Below are 14964 nucleotides of genomic sequence, written 5' to 3'. Positions count from 1 at the left end.
CGGGCGGGAGGGGAGGAGGGGGCGGGCGCGCCGCGGGCTCCCCGAGCTGGTGGAGGGGCGGGGGCGGGGATAAAGTCAGGGGAGGAGAAGGTGGGGGAGGTGAGCGGAGGCCCAGACCCGGGAGCTGAGAGGAGAGCTGGGAGGGGGCGTGGGCGTGGAGGACACCCAGCGGGAGGACAGGAGGTCCCAGCGAGGCCGGCAGCCAGGTCCTTCCAGCCCTGAAGACTGCAGCCTCGGCTGCAAGGGTCTTCCAGACACAGGCGGCATTTCTCACGCTTGCCGGAGCCTGAGAATCCCAGGTGCTTCTAATTAAATCGGGGCGCAGTTGCTGGAGCCACCCCCAGGTCTCACATTAGAACCCCCCCGGGGGCCGCTTCCCCCCAAGGTTGTCCAGGGCAGGACTCAGACCAGTGAAGTCACACCTCCAGGCGTGGCCCCAGGTGTGTGGGTTTTCCAAAGCACCAGGTGCCGCACGGCAGAGAGCTATTGTTCAAGTGAGGGGTTCTCAGTGGGGCGGGGGTTCTCCCCCCAGGGCATACGTGGCAAGGTCTGTAGATATTCTTGGTTGTCACAATGGGGTGGGGGTGCTGCCAGCATCGAGTAGTGGAGGCCAGGATGCTGCTCAACACCCTGCAATGCCCAGGGCGGCCCCCCGAGAGCCATCATCCAGCCCGGAATGTCAGTAGGGCCCCGGTGCAGGGACCTCAGCACGGGCAAGAGCCCTTGGAAACACTATTCCGAGGAAACCTGACTCAGCATTGTCCCAGGCGTGCTCCCAGAGAACCGCGGGGCCTCCCTCCACTCTGGACGCTGGCCTGGGGCCGGGACTGCTCCTGAGAGCTGAAATCTGGTAACCGCCACCCCCTGGGCCAAGCTCCTCCCCATCTGTCATCAGACTACTTCATCGGTCCCCTGAGTCTGCTCTGCTTCAGCAGAATCTCCCCCCGGCCCCACCCCACCCCGGTCTCCTCAGCTCATTCCCCATCGCAGTCCCAGGTTCTGGAATGTTCCTCAGTTTGTCAATATCTTTCTTAAAGTTCAGACTCACAGGACCACGACCTTTCCCGCCTCCCATCATGCCTTGGAAGATGACATCAGGAGGGCTCCCTGTGGGCTCATGCGCCTCCTGTCACGTCAGGCCCCACCCTCTGTGCCTCAGTTTGCTTTCTGAAGCTACGCGCTGGACTTGGCATCACGCTGCATTTGATGGAGGAGTTTCTCCTCATTGTCCAGCAGACTAGCACACAACCGGGCTCCACATCCACAGGGTCCTGTGTCCCTCCCATGGATGTGAGGGTGGTTCTCATTGCAGCTGGCCACCAGGCTGGGGCCCCACTGGCCACCAGCCCCACCAGCATCTCTGGGGATGGGGCCCCAGCATCGGCATTTCTAGGATGCAGGCGGTGCCAGTGTGCAGCCAGAGCTGAGGCCAGCTGATGTCAGGATTAGGGACGCACAGGCTCCCCAGGCCAGCTCCTGTGACCTTGAACACGCTCGGGACTTCAGACCAGAGCGCCATAGGGGAACATCTTATCTGACCCGGGACGTGGGCTGGGCCAGAGGCAGGGCACAGCCTTCGCCCCCACCCCAGGGTTAGGCAGAACCCCCACCCCAGGCAGAACTTCGCCTTGCCGATGGCAGGAAGGGCGCCCCAGCTTATCCTGTGTGGAGCAGGTGGGGGGAAGCCGGCCATGAGGCCAGGCACCGGGTAAAGGTGAGCCCTGGGGCCCCTCCTCTTCATCCCACAGAGAGAGAGAACGGGGTCCCGGGGAGCTGCGGGGTCTGCTGCCTGGTGGGAGGAGACAGCAGTGTAGACGCAAATCCACTGGGCCATTAACTCACTGTGTGAGCCTGGGCAGCGTGCCCTGGGCTCCGGCACCCTCGTGTGTGAAGGAGGCGTGAACACTTGTTCCGCCCGACACAGCCAGGGCTCAAGACAAGGAGAAAGAAACAGTCTGAACAATGACTTGCCCAGGGCCACCCTGACTTTCGAGACCTCATCTGTTTAATGGGCACACTGGGTAAATGACCTCTAGAGTCCTCCACCTCTAAACCACCCTTTGTTGTGAGTTAATAGATCCCAGCCAAACCCCACTAAGCACGTGGGCAAAAGATACCAAGCAGGGCAGAGGAGAAGAGCACCCTGGTTTCCCTGGAGTGAAAGGACAGCTGGGTGGTGTTAGGTTTGTGCTCTGAGCCCCTAGCAGCCAACCGGGGGTGGTGGTGATGGGAGCTAACAGGAGCCCAGGGAGCAGGGCCGCCAAGTACTGTTGTCGGAGTTGTTCACTGCACAAAAGCACCTGGCTGAAATGGCAAATGGGAGCTGAAAGCTAGCCCTGGCTCTGCTCATCGGCACTCAGCTAGGCCTGGGTTTTATCTGCCTGGAGGAAGAGGCACCTTCTAATTTGCACAAAGGACCTCTATGCGCTGGGGGTGGCCCCTGCCAGGGAGCTCCTGCTGCTTCCCAAATCCTGCCCTCCTCGTCCCAATGCCCTTTCCTGGGAGAGTCGTCCCTTCCACTCTGAGAGCAGGGACCGGGAATACAACTTCCCAGGGAGGATACTGAATCTTAAAGTCACAGGAAGTGGTAAATGATGGATTCCCACCTGTTCCAGCGTGCAGGTGCAGACAGAACAGAAAGGGGCATGGGGGGCAGTGTTTGCGGTGGCAGGGCTGTCACCTGGCTGTGTTCTGCCTGCCTCCCTCCATCCAGGGGGAATGAGTACTGTCCAGGCATCATTAGGAACCACGGAGCAGCAGACAGCGATGGGGTCGCCCAGCAGTGAAATCAGAGCCCCCAGGGCCTGAGGACAAAGGACAATGAGAGCGGAAGCCTGAACACCAGCTTGCTTCAGGACAGGAGCAGAAGGCTTGGCCTCAGTCTCCTCGTCTGGAAAGTGGGGCCGACAGCACGGCCCTCTGTCACGGGACAGAATGAGGCGGCACGGGGCCCGGGGCACAGCGAGTTCTTCATGAACTTCGGCGGCTACTGTCATTCTTGGGGACCAGGGAGCAGCGCCAAGCCCGGGCTCACATTCTCTGGGCTCAGCGGGCTCCAGGCAGCACCATCAGCCCCTGTCCGTCGCCGTGCGAAGACACGCTGAAGCTGGATGCCTGGGGGCTGAGGTGGAGTCATCCCCAGCCTCGGGGCATGCAGGTGACCTGGGGGTCCCTGGGAAGGAGCCCACCCCTTGCCTTCACCCCGCTCCCCACATGTCAAGGGCTTAGGACTACCGGGTCCTGGGACAATGGCACATTTTATGGCCGTGAGGGAGACGGCAAGGTCGGCTGTGTGACCCTCTAAGGGATGGGAGAGAAACCCAAGATGACTTGTATCTTTGTCCCAGGTCAGAGGCGGCCTCCTGTGGCGGCCGCCAGATTCCTGGGATTGGAGGCCAGGCTGGCAGCTGCGGTCCAGGCCTCGGGGGAGGGCTCCAGGCCCACCCGCCCTGCTTCCTGGCTCCTGGTGGAGATGCACCCCCCCATCCCTTCCCATCCCTTGTCTTGCCTGCTCTGGGGTCCTGACCTTTTCCAGATAAGCCTGACAGGGCCTCCCCTCTTCTCCTCTCCCTGCCCCGTCTGGCAGTTGGCTGTCTAATCCTAGCAGCCTGGGGGCAAACCCTGCTGCCCTTTCTTTTGGGGTCAGAGCAGAGCAGGGGCCGAGGAGCGCGCCAGCTCTCCGACTCAGCCATCCTGGGCTGGTGGCAAGCCGAGGGCACTGACATCAGAGGCTCATTGATCAGAGGACGTCTTCAGGCCCAACTGGCGAAGTTTCTGCAGAGGAGGCCCTGGTCAGCTTCCCTGGGTGGCCCCTCGCCGGGAGGGGGTCGCTGGGACTCAGTGGGAACGGCGCCTTTGCAAAGACAGCTGGCCCCGTGGACCCTCCTGGGGAGGGGTGCTGGGGGCCAGGTCTCCCCCCCAGGGCCTGGGTCCCACAGCAGCCGCCTGCGCAGCAAGCCTCTGGATGCCGGCCCGCCCCTCTGATGCTGCGCCCTCCCTACCTGCCAATGCTGCATTAATCTTCTTGAAACACCACTTAGCCACCTCGAGTCCCGCCCCCCACCCACACACAGGGCAGAACACAACCATCTCTGCCCTGTCTCAGGGTCCTTGGGGATTTGTAGGGGGTCCTGGACCCCACCACCCCGGCCTTGACTTCATGCGGTGTGACACGGTGGGCCGTGCGTGCTGGAGAGAGAAGTCAGGAAACTCTAGAGCATAAACCAGGAGGCACTGGCCCAGAGCAAGCTCACCGCTGAGCCCTCCCTCCCCGCCTCCACCCACCCCACCCGGTCCTGATGCCCGGCCCCATCAGCCCCCAAAACCGGACACAGAGGATGCCGAGGGCAGACCCCTCTGCACCACACGCCCGACACTCCCCAGTGCTGTCATCCTCCCAGCCACGCTGCGTCAGCTCAGCGAGACGCCAGCCTCCTCTGGACCAGCCCGGGCAAGGCCAGAGGGAAAGCCAGACCCCAGGTTCACGTCCCAGCTGTGACCCAACAACCGTGCATCCCCGGGCACGTCCTTGGCCTCTTGAGCCTCAGTTTCCTCCTCTGGAAAATGGGACACTTCGAGCCCCTCCTCGCAGGGTTACGGCGAGGATGACGCGAGTTCAGATGTGTCTGTAAGGTGCATAGAGCGCGCCCTGACCCACAGCGGGGCTGCGTGTGTACGCCCGGCCCTGGGCGGGAAGGCCTTTCAGCCTGGGATGGGGGCAGGCACAGGTGGACCAAGAGGGCTTCCAGGTCGGGATGGGGGACCTGGGACAGCTATGGAGAGGATCTGGGGGCAAGAGGGCTTCAGAGAGGGGCGCCAGGCAGGTACGGGTCACCCTCAGCCCCAGGGTCGCCCCCTGACGGCACCTGCACCCCCCCCCGACTTCACCCTAATTCAAGGGGCTGCCCGCCCCAAGCAGCCCACAGCCCTCGGGCCCCGTGCTGGCTCCCGGCCCACCTGCAGCCTCCTTTCCCAATTAATCACCATTATCAAGCACCTGGCTGGGACTGGCGCTCAGGGCCAAGCCTCTGTGCACGCGTGTTCATGCCCGGAGTGGTCTGCACAGCCTCTGAGGAGGGGCACGGGGGGCCGGGCGAGCTGCCCAGGGTTCCCCGGCCCCTTCGTGGTTCCCCTGTAGGGTTCCCCAAAACAGCTTCCCTCCACAGCCCCCTCAGCTGTGCTAATGCCCAAATCGAGACCCTTCATCAGTGGGGAACCGTTGGGAGCCCACCGCCCCCACTCAACAGAGGGGGCCCAGGAGGCCTGGGCCTCGTCCCGGGTCCTGAGTTGGGGTCTGGGCCCCTGCTGGTCTGCGCAGTGGCGAGCCAGCGGGGTTGGGGCATCGTGGGGGGCATGAAGCCCGAAACACACAGGCAAGGGGGGTAACTATGGCCAAGTCACAACTCACAGAGCAGGCAAGGGGCCCTCAGTGCCCGCAGGGCAGGGGTGGAGGCACCGGGCAGCCCCCAGCCCCCAGCAGGGGTCTCCACCCGCCCGGCGCCCACAGAACACCTGGCAGAAAGAAGGAGCTCCATAAATGTTTATTTAAAAAAATAAACGGGGAGAGGAAAGGTGAGCACACCGCCCAGAACCGACCCCGGATCCCGCAACCAGATGCTTCTCTCTGGCTATGTCTACACTGGGGGTCCCTGTTTCCACATCCTTCCCCAGGACTCCCGGAGCCCATGAGGAGGGGACAGCGACAGGCCTTCCTGTGGGAACAGCCTGCACCCACGGGAGCCTGGGAGAGTCCAGGGAAAAGGCAGCACGCAGTCTGGGCTTCCAGAAGAATCTGTTTGCTTCAGGTCAGTCACCCCTGGGGGAGCTTTGAAAAATCCCCAGTGGCCTGGCCACCATCCCAAATCAACCGCCTGGGAGCCCGGGGCTGGGGCGGCCTGACCTCAGCGGTCTCAGCCTTTGGCTGGTCCCTGACCCACAGGGGCCCGGGAGCTCGATGGAGGGAGAGGTGGGTGGCCGGGGTGGGAGCACCCGGGGCCCGGCCCATCACCACCCGACGTGAATCACCCGGCCCCTGGCAGTGCCCAGCCTGTGAAAGTTGGGTAAATAAATAAACAGCCGAGCTGGCAGGGCCGCCCAGCACCACAAATGAGGGACGCAGCGTCAGCCAGCTCGACTCTCAAGACATAATCAGTTTAATTGCAGGGGTGCGGTGCAGGCCGGGGCGGGAACTGCTTCCGCACTCCCGTCCATTTTATTAAAATCCAGTTATTCGCTCTGGCCACAGGTCCCCGGCAGGGACAAAGATGCATCTTCAGCCGAGGTCGGGCCGATGCTGGGAGACGGGTTCGTGGGGCGCGGACGCTGCTTCCTGCTTAGGGCACAGGGGCCGGTCTCTCTGGAACCAGAAAGGGGAGGAGGGAGCCAGGGAGCCCTGGGGGGAGGAGGCCGGCTGTGCGACCCCAGGCTTGCAGGTCGCCATCGGTCAGGGGGGAGAATAATGCCACGGACGGACGTGGCGGGGGAGCTGTGAGTTTCTGTTGTGGACTGAATGTCTGTGTCCCCCATGGCAATAGGGTTTGGGGGCAGGGCCTTCGGGAGGCCACAAGGGTTAGCTGAGGTCAGTGAGGGTGGGGCGCCTGCGATGGGATCAGTGCCCTCACAGGAGAAGACAGGAGAATGCACTTCCTGCAAGGCACGGATAAGTCACGCGAGGACACGGCGAGAAGGCGGCCCCACCAAGGAGAACCTGCCGGCACCCGGATCTGGGACGTCAGCCCCCAGAACTGAGAGAGAAACGTCTGTTGGCTCCCCCCAGTCCTGGGTGTTTTGTTACAGTCGCCTGAGCGGACGGAGACAGTCAGTGAAGAATTGGAAGACAGGGAGTGAACACACCCATGGCCATCGGCGGGTGAATGGACACTCCCACCGACGGGGCACCACTCAGCAACCACAGCTCGGGGACCAACTGGATGGAGCTCAACCACAGCGTGTGAAGAGAGGGAGGCCGCCACGAAGCTTCGCACCGAGTGCTTCCACCCGTGTGACATTCTAGCAAAGGCAGAGCTATGGGGACAGAAAACAGATCTGTGGCTCCAGCACCAGGACTGCAAAGGGACATGGTGGAATTTTCTGGGTTGAGGGAAAAGTTTTATATCTTGATTGTGGTGGTGGTCTCACCACTGTCTACATTTGTGAGAACTCACCAAACAGGACCCTGAAAAAGGGTGAATGTGATTGCATGCAAGTTATATCTATCTTTCTTTCTTTCTTTTTTTTGGTGAGGAAGATTGGCCCTGAGCTAACATCTGTTGCCAATCTTCCTCTTTTTTTTTCTCCCCAAAGCCCCAGGACATAGTTGTATGTCCTAGTTGTGGTCATTCTAGTTCTTCTATGTGGGATGCTGCCACAGTAAAGCTTGATGAGCAGTGCCATGTCCATGCCCAAGATCCAAAGTGGCAAACCTCAGGCCACTGAAACAGAGCACGCAAACTTAACCACTCGGCCACGGGGCTGGCCCCAACTTACATCTTGATAAACCTGATTTTTAAAAAAACATCAGGATCCAACAGTAGAGCTGGCCGCACAGTGAACCTCTGAGAGGGCAGCCGGGGATAGCTGTGCAGTTCAGACTCTCTACAATGGGCCGGAGGGAGAAGGCCACTGGGCGGAGGCCCCACCCTCCCTCCGTAGGCCAGGCTGGGAGCCCTGGTGGGCAGGGTGGCAGGTAGGGAGACAGTGGGCTATTAATAACTTGTCTGCCAGCGGTGGCACACCGTTTTGTATTTTCATGGTATTATTATTGTCGTCCTTATTGTTGTCATCATCAGATTCTCCAAGTGGCTCTTCAAATCCAACCCCTACATCTTACAGAAGGCAGGATCAGAGAAGGCAAGCCATTAGTCCAAGGTCACCCAGCAGGGAGGCAAAACCAGGCACGCTGGCCCCAGAGCTTCCACCCACAACCACATCACTCCTGCCGCCTCCTCAAAGGTGCTCAGTGTTCACTGAGTGAATCTTAGATGGGCAGGAAACCAGGCCATTGGGCTTCATAAGCCTTGCTCCTGCAGACAGGAGAGGAGCCATTGCTGGGCTCACATTTCCAATGAGTCTTACTTGGCGCGCATTCCTCCTGTCATGTGGGCCTCACGGAAACTGGCTCTCAGGTGGCCCTGCAGCCAAAGGTGGCGTGATGGGCCCTGATCTGGAAGACAGCCCGCGCTCTCGCCCACGCCTGCGCCGCCTGGCCTTGGTTGCTGTCCCCGCCAGGTCCCTGAGGCTTCCCAGTCACCCCTGGCTTTGTTTTTCCAGGCCCTTCCAGGCCCAGCGCCATGCAGAACGGTGGGGCCGGGAACAGCTGCCTGGCCCCTTCCGGGATGCCTCAGATGTGGGGCAGGCGGGAGCCCCTCGCCAGCATGCTGCTGGCGCTAGGTGACTCAGGCCGCCATCGGAGTCACAAGGACCAATTAAAACGAGAGGAAAAACAGCCTCCCGTCTCCCGGCACCTCGCGGCCAGCTGCTCCCGCTCCACCTCGCGGCCCTGCGGGGCGCCCCGGGCCCGGCTCCCAGCCCGCTGCCTCCGGAGCCGGCCACCTGCCTCTGAGAGCGCCGACACGGAGGCGGCCGCCCCAGCCTCCCGCGGGCAGGCGAGGGCCGAGGGGCGGAGGCACCCGGAGAGGCAGGCAGCTCCCGGATTTTCGATTCGATGGCTGTGAGGAGAGATGAGAAATTGCGTTTCTGACCCAAAACCGGAGTTCACAGCTGCACTTCATTACGGGTTCCTCCGAGAGGCGGCGGGGAGCTCACCTGTTAGCAGCAGCTGCGCCCGCCTCGCTCACAGGCTCGTTGGTGGTTTCCTGCCCAGGGCAGGGGTGGGGGACAGGGCAGGGGGGTGGGCAGCACGGGGCAGGCTGCCCTTGGGGTTCCCGAAGCACCCCCACCCCGCCAGTTTGCACTTACTCAGGGACGGAGGGAGGAAGAGGCACCAGATAAGGGGGCAGGTGTGGGCGACCCTATGTTCAGAAAGTGCTGGAAAGCGAGGGGCACGTCTTCCCCTTGGGGTCCCACCCCATCTCTCTGGGTCTCATGGCCACTTTGCTGGGCTGATGAGCGCCCATGCAGGTACCTGGAGTGTCTCTGGGCACACAGCAGGTGCTCCATAAATGCTCTCTCCCCTCCCCCCTCGCACTTGGCCTCTCCGGCTGTTAAAACGGCGCCGTTTGATATCTGACACGCGTTTAAAGAGCACAGGCTCCTGAGGACCAGGGGTTCTCCACCCCAGCTGCACAGGAGAATCATCTGGAGAGCCCGTGGAAAGATCCGGAAGCCTGCTGCAGGATCCCTGAGGTTGGGCCCAGATGTGTTTCCAAAGCAGCCGGGTGGTTCGAATGCACAGGCATTGTGCTTGTCTGGCCCTTGAAGTCTGTGCTCCCTCATCTGCAGGTGATGGCCCAGGGACCGCTGACGGAGGAGCCCAGAGCCAGCCTAGAGGAGGAGGAGAGTCAGGCTTCGGAGTCAGCCTCGCCTGCCACCAGGCTGCCCTGCCCTTCCTTGCCAGCTGTGCTTCTCCCGTTGCCATTAGGACTTGCACTCATGTCCCCCACATGGAGAGAGCGCAGGCCCCAAGGTATGGAAGCTGCCCCTCAAATCTGTCCCAGCAGGAGAGAGCATGTTGGCCTGGCAGTGAGAGCTGTGTGATGCCAGGCAAATTACTTAACTTCTCTGAAATTTTGCTCATATGGCTGAGTACTGGCTGGGCACAGACGGCCTCAACGCTGTGCCTAGGAAGGCACCCCAGGGTCCGACCTCACACCTAAAATCCCGTCTCATTTCTTCTTCCGCGCGTTTCTGAGCTCTGTGGTCGGAGGGGAGACGGGGTTGCCAGACGGGGTTGCTACGTGATGCCAGAAAAGCTCTGAGCCCTGCAAAACCTCGCTCACCTCATCTGGGAAGTGGGCAGATGGACCGAGCTCACCGGGTCCTCAGGAAGCAGGCACAGAGCCAGCGCCCGGCCCGGCGATGGCGCCAGCAGGTGAGCCCTGAGCACCTGCGCGCACATCCCACGTCCTGAGTCCTCGCAGCCACCGCATGGCTGGTCCCTTCCAGCCGCCTGTTCCAGGCGAGAGAGCTGAGGTCTGGAGAGGTCACTGCCAAGGTCAAGTGGTGAGGCTGCGATTTGAACCCTGAACCTGTGAGCCCAAACTTTCGGCCCCCAGATGCTCACGTGGGCCTCCTTCTGGTGCCTCCTCTTGTCCTGTGCTCTCCCCTCAGGGCCACCCGGCCCCTGGGATGGCCGGAGCCGACGGGGGCTGAAGGAAGAATCCTTGGGGGGTAGAGGGGGCTGCTCACTCCTGCCCATGGCTCCACCAATGTCCAGGATAGACAGACAAGGTGAGCCTGGCTTGGCCCTGGGGACCCAGAGATCCAGGGGCTTTGGGCCCAGAAAGAGGCAGGGCGGGCAGCCCAGGGTGAGAGGCCATGCAGGGTCAGCACCCGGGGCAGCTGGCTCAAGTCCTGGCTGAAAACAGGCCCAGTCCTGGGGGTTGGCCCCATGGCCAAGTTGTTAAGTTTGCATGCCCCGATTCGGTGGCCCGGGGTTTCGCTGGTTCGGATCCTGGGAGCGGATGTGGTGCCGCTCATCAGGCCATGCTGAGGCAGCATCCCACAACCAGAGGCACTCACAACTAGAATATACAACTGTGTACTGGGGGCTTTGGGGAGAAGAAGAAAAAAAAACAGGGCCAATCTTAAGAAAAAAAAAAACCCAGTCTGGGCACACGGCACACACACGGAGCACCTGAGGTCCTAGGGGGTGGCGGGCAGGGCTCCGGAGGGGCTGCGGGGTGCAGGGAGGAGAGGACCAAGGAGGCCGTGTGCCAGCAGAGAGCTGAGGAGGTCAGGGAGGGAGGGAGCCAGGCCGGCAGCCCTGGCGGCCCCCGGGGGACACAGATGAGGAGTCCGAGGCTCAGAAACGGACTCACCAGCACGAGAGCGCACAGGCAGCTACTCGGGGCAGACGGGCCACCGCCTCCCGCGATATGCTGTGCCTCCCCACTCTCCTTGTTCACACGCTTCTCGGGGCTGGGCGCACAGTGGGTCCCACCACTACACACACTGAGAACCAGCCGACGGCCGTCTGCGGAGGCCCCCGCCTGGCCCAGCCCAGCCACCCACTCTGCTCTTTGCACTCCCATCCCGATTCCTCATCATGGGGCCTTGTCATCTCAGCACCCAAACGAGGACCCACTACCTACGCACCGAGCCGACGTTTACTCGTGCCTACTATGCGCCTGGGCCCTGAGCTCACGGAAGATCCTCTCATTTAAGTCTCTCAATGAGGTAAGTTCTGTTCTTATTTCCCCTTGACAGCTGGGGAAACCGAGGCACAGGGCGCTCCAGCCGCTGCCCCTGGTCTCACAGCTGGTCAGGGCCGAGTCGGGAGGTGGCCAGACTGTCCACTCCACGGCTCCTGCCCCACCCGACAGGTGGAGGGCAAATAGGGACCTGCGAGAGCTGGGTTCGTCCCAGGAATGGGCCCCCTCGTCCCGGATCTGACCCCACGCAGCTCCCCGCCCGCAGAACGCTGGGGCCGGCGAGACGCTCTGGAAGCAATGACGCCTACAGGAACTCCGATGGTGGTGGCGGCGCGGATAGCAGCCGCTAATATTTACACGGCGCTCACCGTATGTACGCCGGGCGCCAGGCCAAGTGCTGCGTGCACAGCCTTTGCTCACGGAACCTCCCAGGCCTGTTGCGTACACGCCGTTATTTGCCCATTTCACAGATGGGGCACCAGTGGCACAGAGAGGTTAGGTGGCCTGTCCGAGACACACAGCCATGAGGTGTCAGAGCCAGGGTGGGAACCCATCGGCCAGACCGCAGGGGGCTGTGTGATGGGCCCCCAGCAGAACGCCCAGAGGGGCGGCGTGGTGGGAGCAGGCCAGCCACCCTGGGTGTGGGCGGGGAGGGGTTGCTCTCCCTCCCGCCAGGAGAGGGCCATGGCTGGCGCTCTCCCCGCGAGGCCAGGCCTTGCAAGGGAAGCAGAAATCTGTCGTTAACACAGTGCCAAACCCAAAGTGGCTGCTCCCAAACTGCAATCCGATAAAAGTGCGACTTGTCTATTTATCATCCTCGGGGCTTTTTATCGCAGCGCAGATGGCTGCTACCTTTGGAAGGCTCAGCCGCCCGCCGCCAGCCGCCCGCCGCGCGGAGCTTGGCGCAACAGAATCTGGGCCTGCACCTGTGAGCCGTGCGTGGCCCCGGCCCCCACCTCCCTCCCTCCCGGCGCTCACCGTCTCCCCCGCCCTCTGCAGCGCTGGCGGCTGGGGGGGGGGGGCAGGGAGCATGCCCCCTCTGCTGTGTCAGTGGCAGCGCCGGCCACACCTGCCGTCAGCCCCTGAGCCCCTGAGGAGTAGGTGCTCCCTGGAGGGATGAGAAAGCAGTGGGGAGCCCGGCCCAGGAGCAGAGGGGCAGGGGGCCTGTGACCACGCGGCACCCCACGCCCAGTGCCAGGCGGCTTGGAACAAGGGGGCCCCCCGGGGGCGCCGCGGCCATTGGGGCTGGAAGATGAAGCCTGCGAAGGCCAAGGGCGAGGCTGCAGAGGATGCAGCCGCCGTGCAGCCTCTGTGGGCACGTGGCGGGCAAAGCCCGAGGGATCAGCAGCCCCGCTGGGCCTCCGGAAACGAGGTCCCGGAGAGAAAGCACAAGAGGGGTGCAGGCAGGGTTGGGGGCGGGGGTCCCCAGCTCGGCGCTGGACGAGGGCTCAGGCCCGGTCCTGCCCCTCCCGGCCGCCCAGGTGTGCATCCCGAGGAAACAGCTTTTCCACCAACACAGAGCCCCAGCTGCGGCGTGTGCATGTGCCTGTGTGCGTGTGCATGCGTGTGCAGGGGCTGAAGGGTCCACCCCGGCCAGCCTGCAGAAGTCCTGGGGGGCGTGGGGGACCAGGGCACTGTGAGCCATGACCTTTGCCCTCTGGGCTGTGCCCCAGGAAACAGAACAACGACCCGAGCTCTCCGGCCCCCACCCGGGGTTCCCGGCTGTCCCGGCGTCCGCTGTGCAAAGCAGCCTGGGCAGCTGCAGGAGCCAATGGCCGGTGGCACCCGCACCTCGGGGAACCAGCTGGACGGGGCTGCAGACCCGGAGGACCGAGCAGCCTCCTGCTGTCTCCCTGGGCTCCCCGAGGGGACAACGGCTCTGGCCACCCAGGACGAGGTCCCTTCCAGCTCCTCAGGTGTCCTTCCCCCCACACACTTGAGTGGGTGCCTTTAGTGGCCTGAAAAGCACCCCCCCACACACACCTGCCAGCCCTTCCAGGCCTCACTTCCTGGTAGGAGCCCTGGGCCTTTGCACATGTTATTTCTGGTCACCGCGGGTGCTACAAGTGGACACAATCGCCCCCTCGGCAGAGGAGGAAGCTGCGGCTCAGAGAGGTCGGGAACCCAGGCAAGTCACCCAGCCTGACTCTTTGCCCCGAGCTGGTTCTCCCATCTGCCGAACGTGGGCTCCTCCTGTCCTGGCCACTCCTGTGCCGCGGGGAGCGGGGCGGGGCCATGTGTGCGGTGCCTCGCTGCCCAGCTGGACTGTGAACACGGGCCACATCGGGCCCGTACATTTGTCTCGAGGTTTGCCACCAACAATACTGTAGTTTTTTGCCGTAATAATAATAGCTAACACGTCCCTAAGTGTTACCGCTGTCCAGATCTCAGCACTTCACACACAGGTCCTCATTCTGGCCTCTCAGCAACAGAAGGAAGGTATTATCACTCTTTCTCTGTTTTACAGTCGGAGAAGCAGCACAGAGAGGTGAGGAAACTGGTCCCAGGTCACACAGCTAGAGCGAGGATTGTCAAGGGGCCCAGGCAACGCTCTTGACCTTGGCCACAATGTGTGGCCCTCACGGTCTGTCTCTCATACAGGATGGTCACAGCTGCCTGGACTGTCTTTGTCCCTGGCTCCAGCTGCTGTCTTCCCAGGGTGGAGGGGGCATGGGTTACACCAAGCCACTTGTCACCCAAGAATAAAAGGTGGCCAGCCTGCTGGGCGCCACAGCAGAACTGTCCTTGGCCCCCCGAGTCAGAAGCTGCACCCACTGTCCTCAAATAGGAGCCCCTCCCCCGGGGAAGATGTCAGATCTCCTCACTGAAGGCCCTCGTGCGGCAGGCGTGTGCTGAGAAGAGAATGGGGGCGGCACTGGGCTGGACAGCATCCCCCCCAAATTCACGTCCACGCGGAACCTCAGAACGCGACCTGATTTGGAAATAGGGCCTTGCAGGTGTACAGTGAGGGGTCTCGAGAGCAAGTCATCCCGGAATGAGGGCGGGCCCTGAATCAGCGACTGGTGTCCCCCTGAGGACAGACAGACAGACAGACACAGAGAAGCCGCGTGAGGACGGAGCAGAGATGGAGGGACGCGGCCGCAGCCAAAGGACACTGAGGCCCCCAGGAGCGGGACGAGGCAGGAAGGACCCTCCCAGGGAGCCCCCGGCGGGAGCACGGCCCGGCCACACCTGGGTTTCCGACTTCCGGCCTCCAGAACTGGGAGAGATTAAATCTCTGTTGTTTTAAGCCCCCAAGTTTCTGACAAGGTGTTAAGAAGCCCCTGGACACTAACACGGGGCTCCCGGGGCGGCCGCTGCCCGGGAAGGGGGCACAGTGCTGTGAGGGCCCCCCGTGAGGGGCTGCCTGCCTGGGACTCCTCCTGGGGACCCTCTGGGTTCAAGGCACGTGTGGAATCTGGAAGAGCAGACACGTGACACTCTCATCCCCACCAAAAATCCTGGACCACCCCTTGACATCAGACACTGCCCGCCACCGGCCCTTGTGCCCCTCTGCAGTGGGTCAGCCTCCTGCTTCCTAACACATCAGCTGCTCCCGTCACACCACCCATCATGCATTCATTCAACAAACATTTATCAACCACCTACTGAGCACCCTGCATTCTCGGGGGCTGGGGAGGCGGCAGGGAATGTGATGAAGGTCCTGCCTGCGTGGGGCTGATGCTGAGACGGG

General features: G+C 62.5%; 1 protein-coding gene and 1 long non-coding RNA gene across 5 annotated transcripts in view; one reads left to right on the top strand and one right to left on the bottom strand.

Annotated features, from left to right (window-relative positions):
- Window positions 1-14964, bottom strand: part of GSE1 (Gse1 coiled-coil protein) — a 407880-nt gene that overhangs the window by 185381 nt on the left and 207535 nt on the right. The gene's annotated exons all lie outside the window — the stretch shown is intronic.
- LOC138923398 (uncharacterized) lies at window positions 11115-12084 on the top strand. The gene is made up of 2 exons (XR_011436947.1): window positions 11115-11295; window positions 11442-12084. It is a non-coding gene; the product is annotated as an uncharacterized lncRNA (long non-coding RNA).

Source organism: Equus caballus, chromosome 3, assembly GCF_041296265.1.
Source record: "Equus caballus isolate H_3958 breed thoroughbred chromosome 3, TB-T2T, whole genome shotgun sequence".
NCBI lineage: Eukaryota > Metazoa > Chordata > Mammalia > Perissodactyla > Equidae > Equus > Equus caballus.
This window is presented reverse-complemented; position numbering and strand designations above follow the sequence as displayed.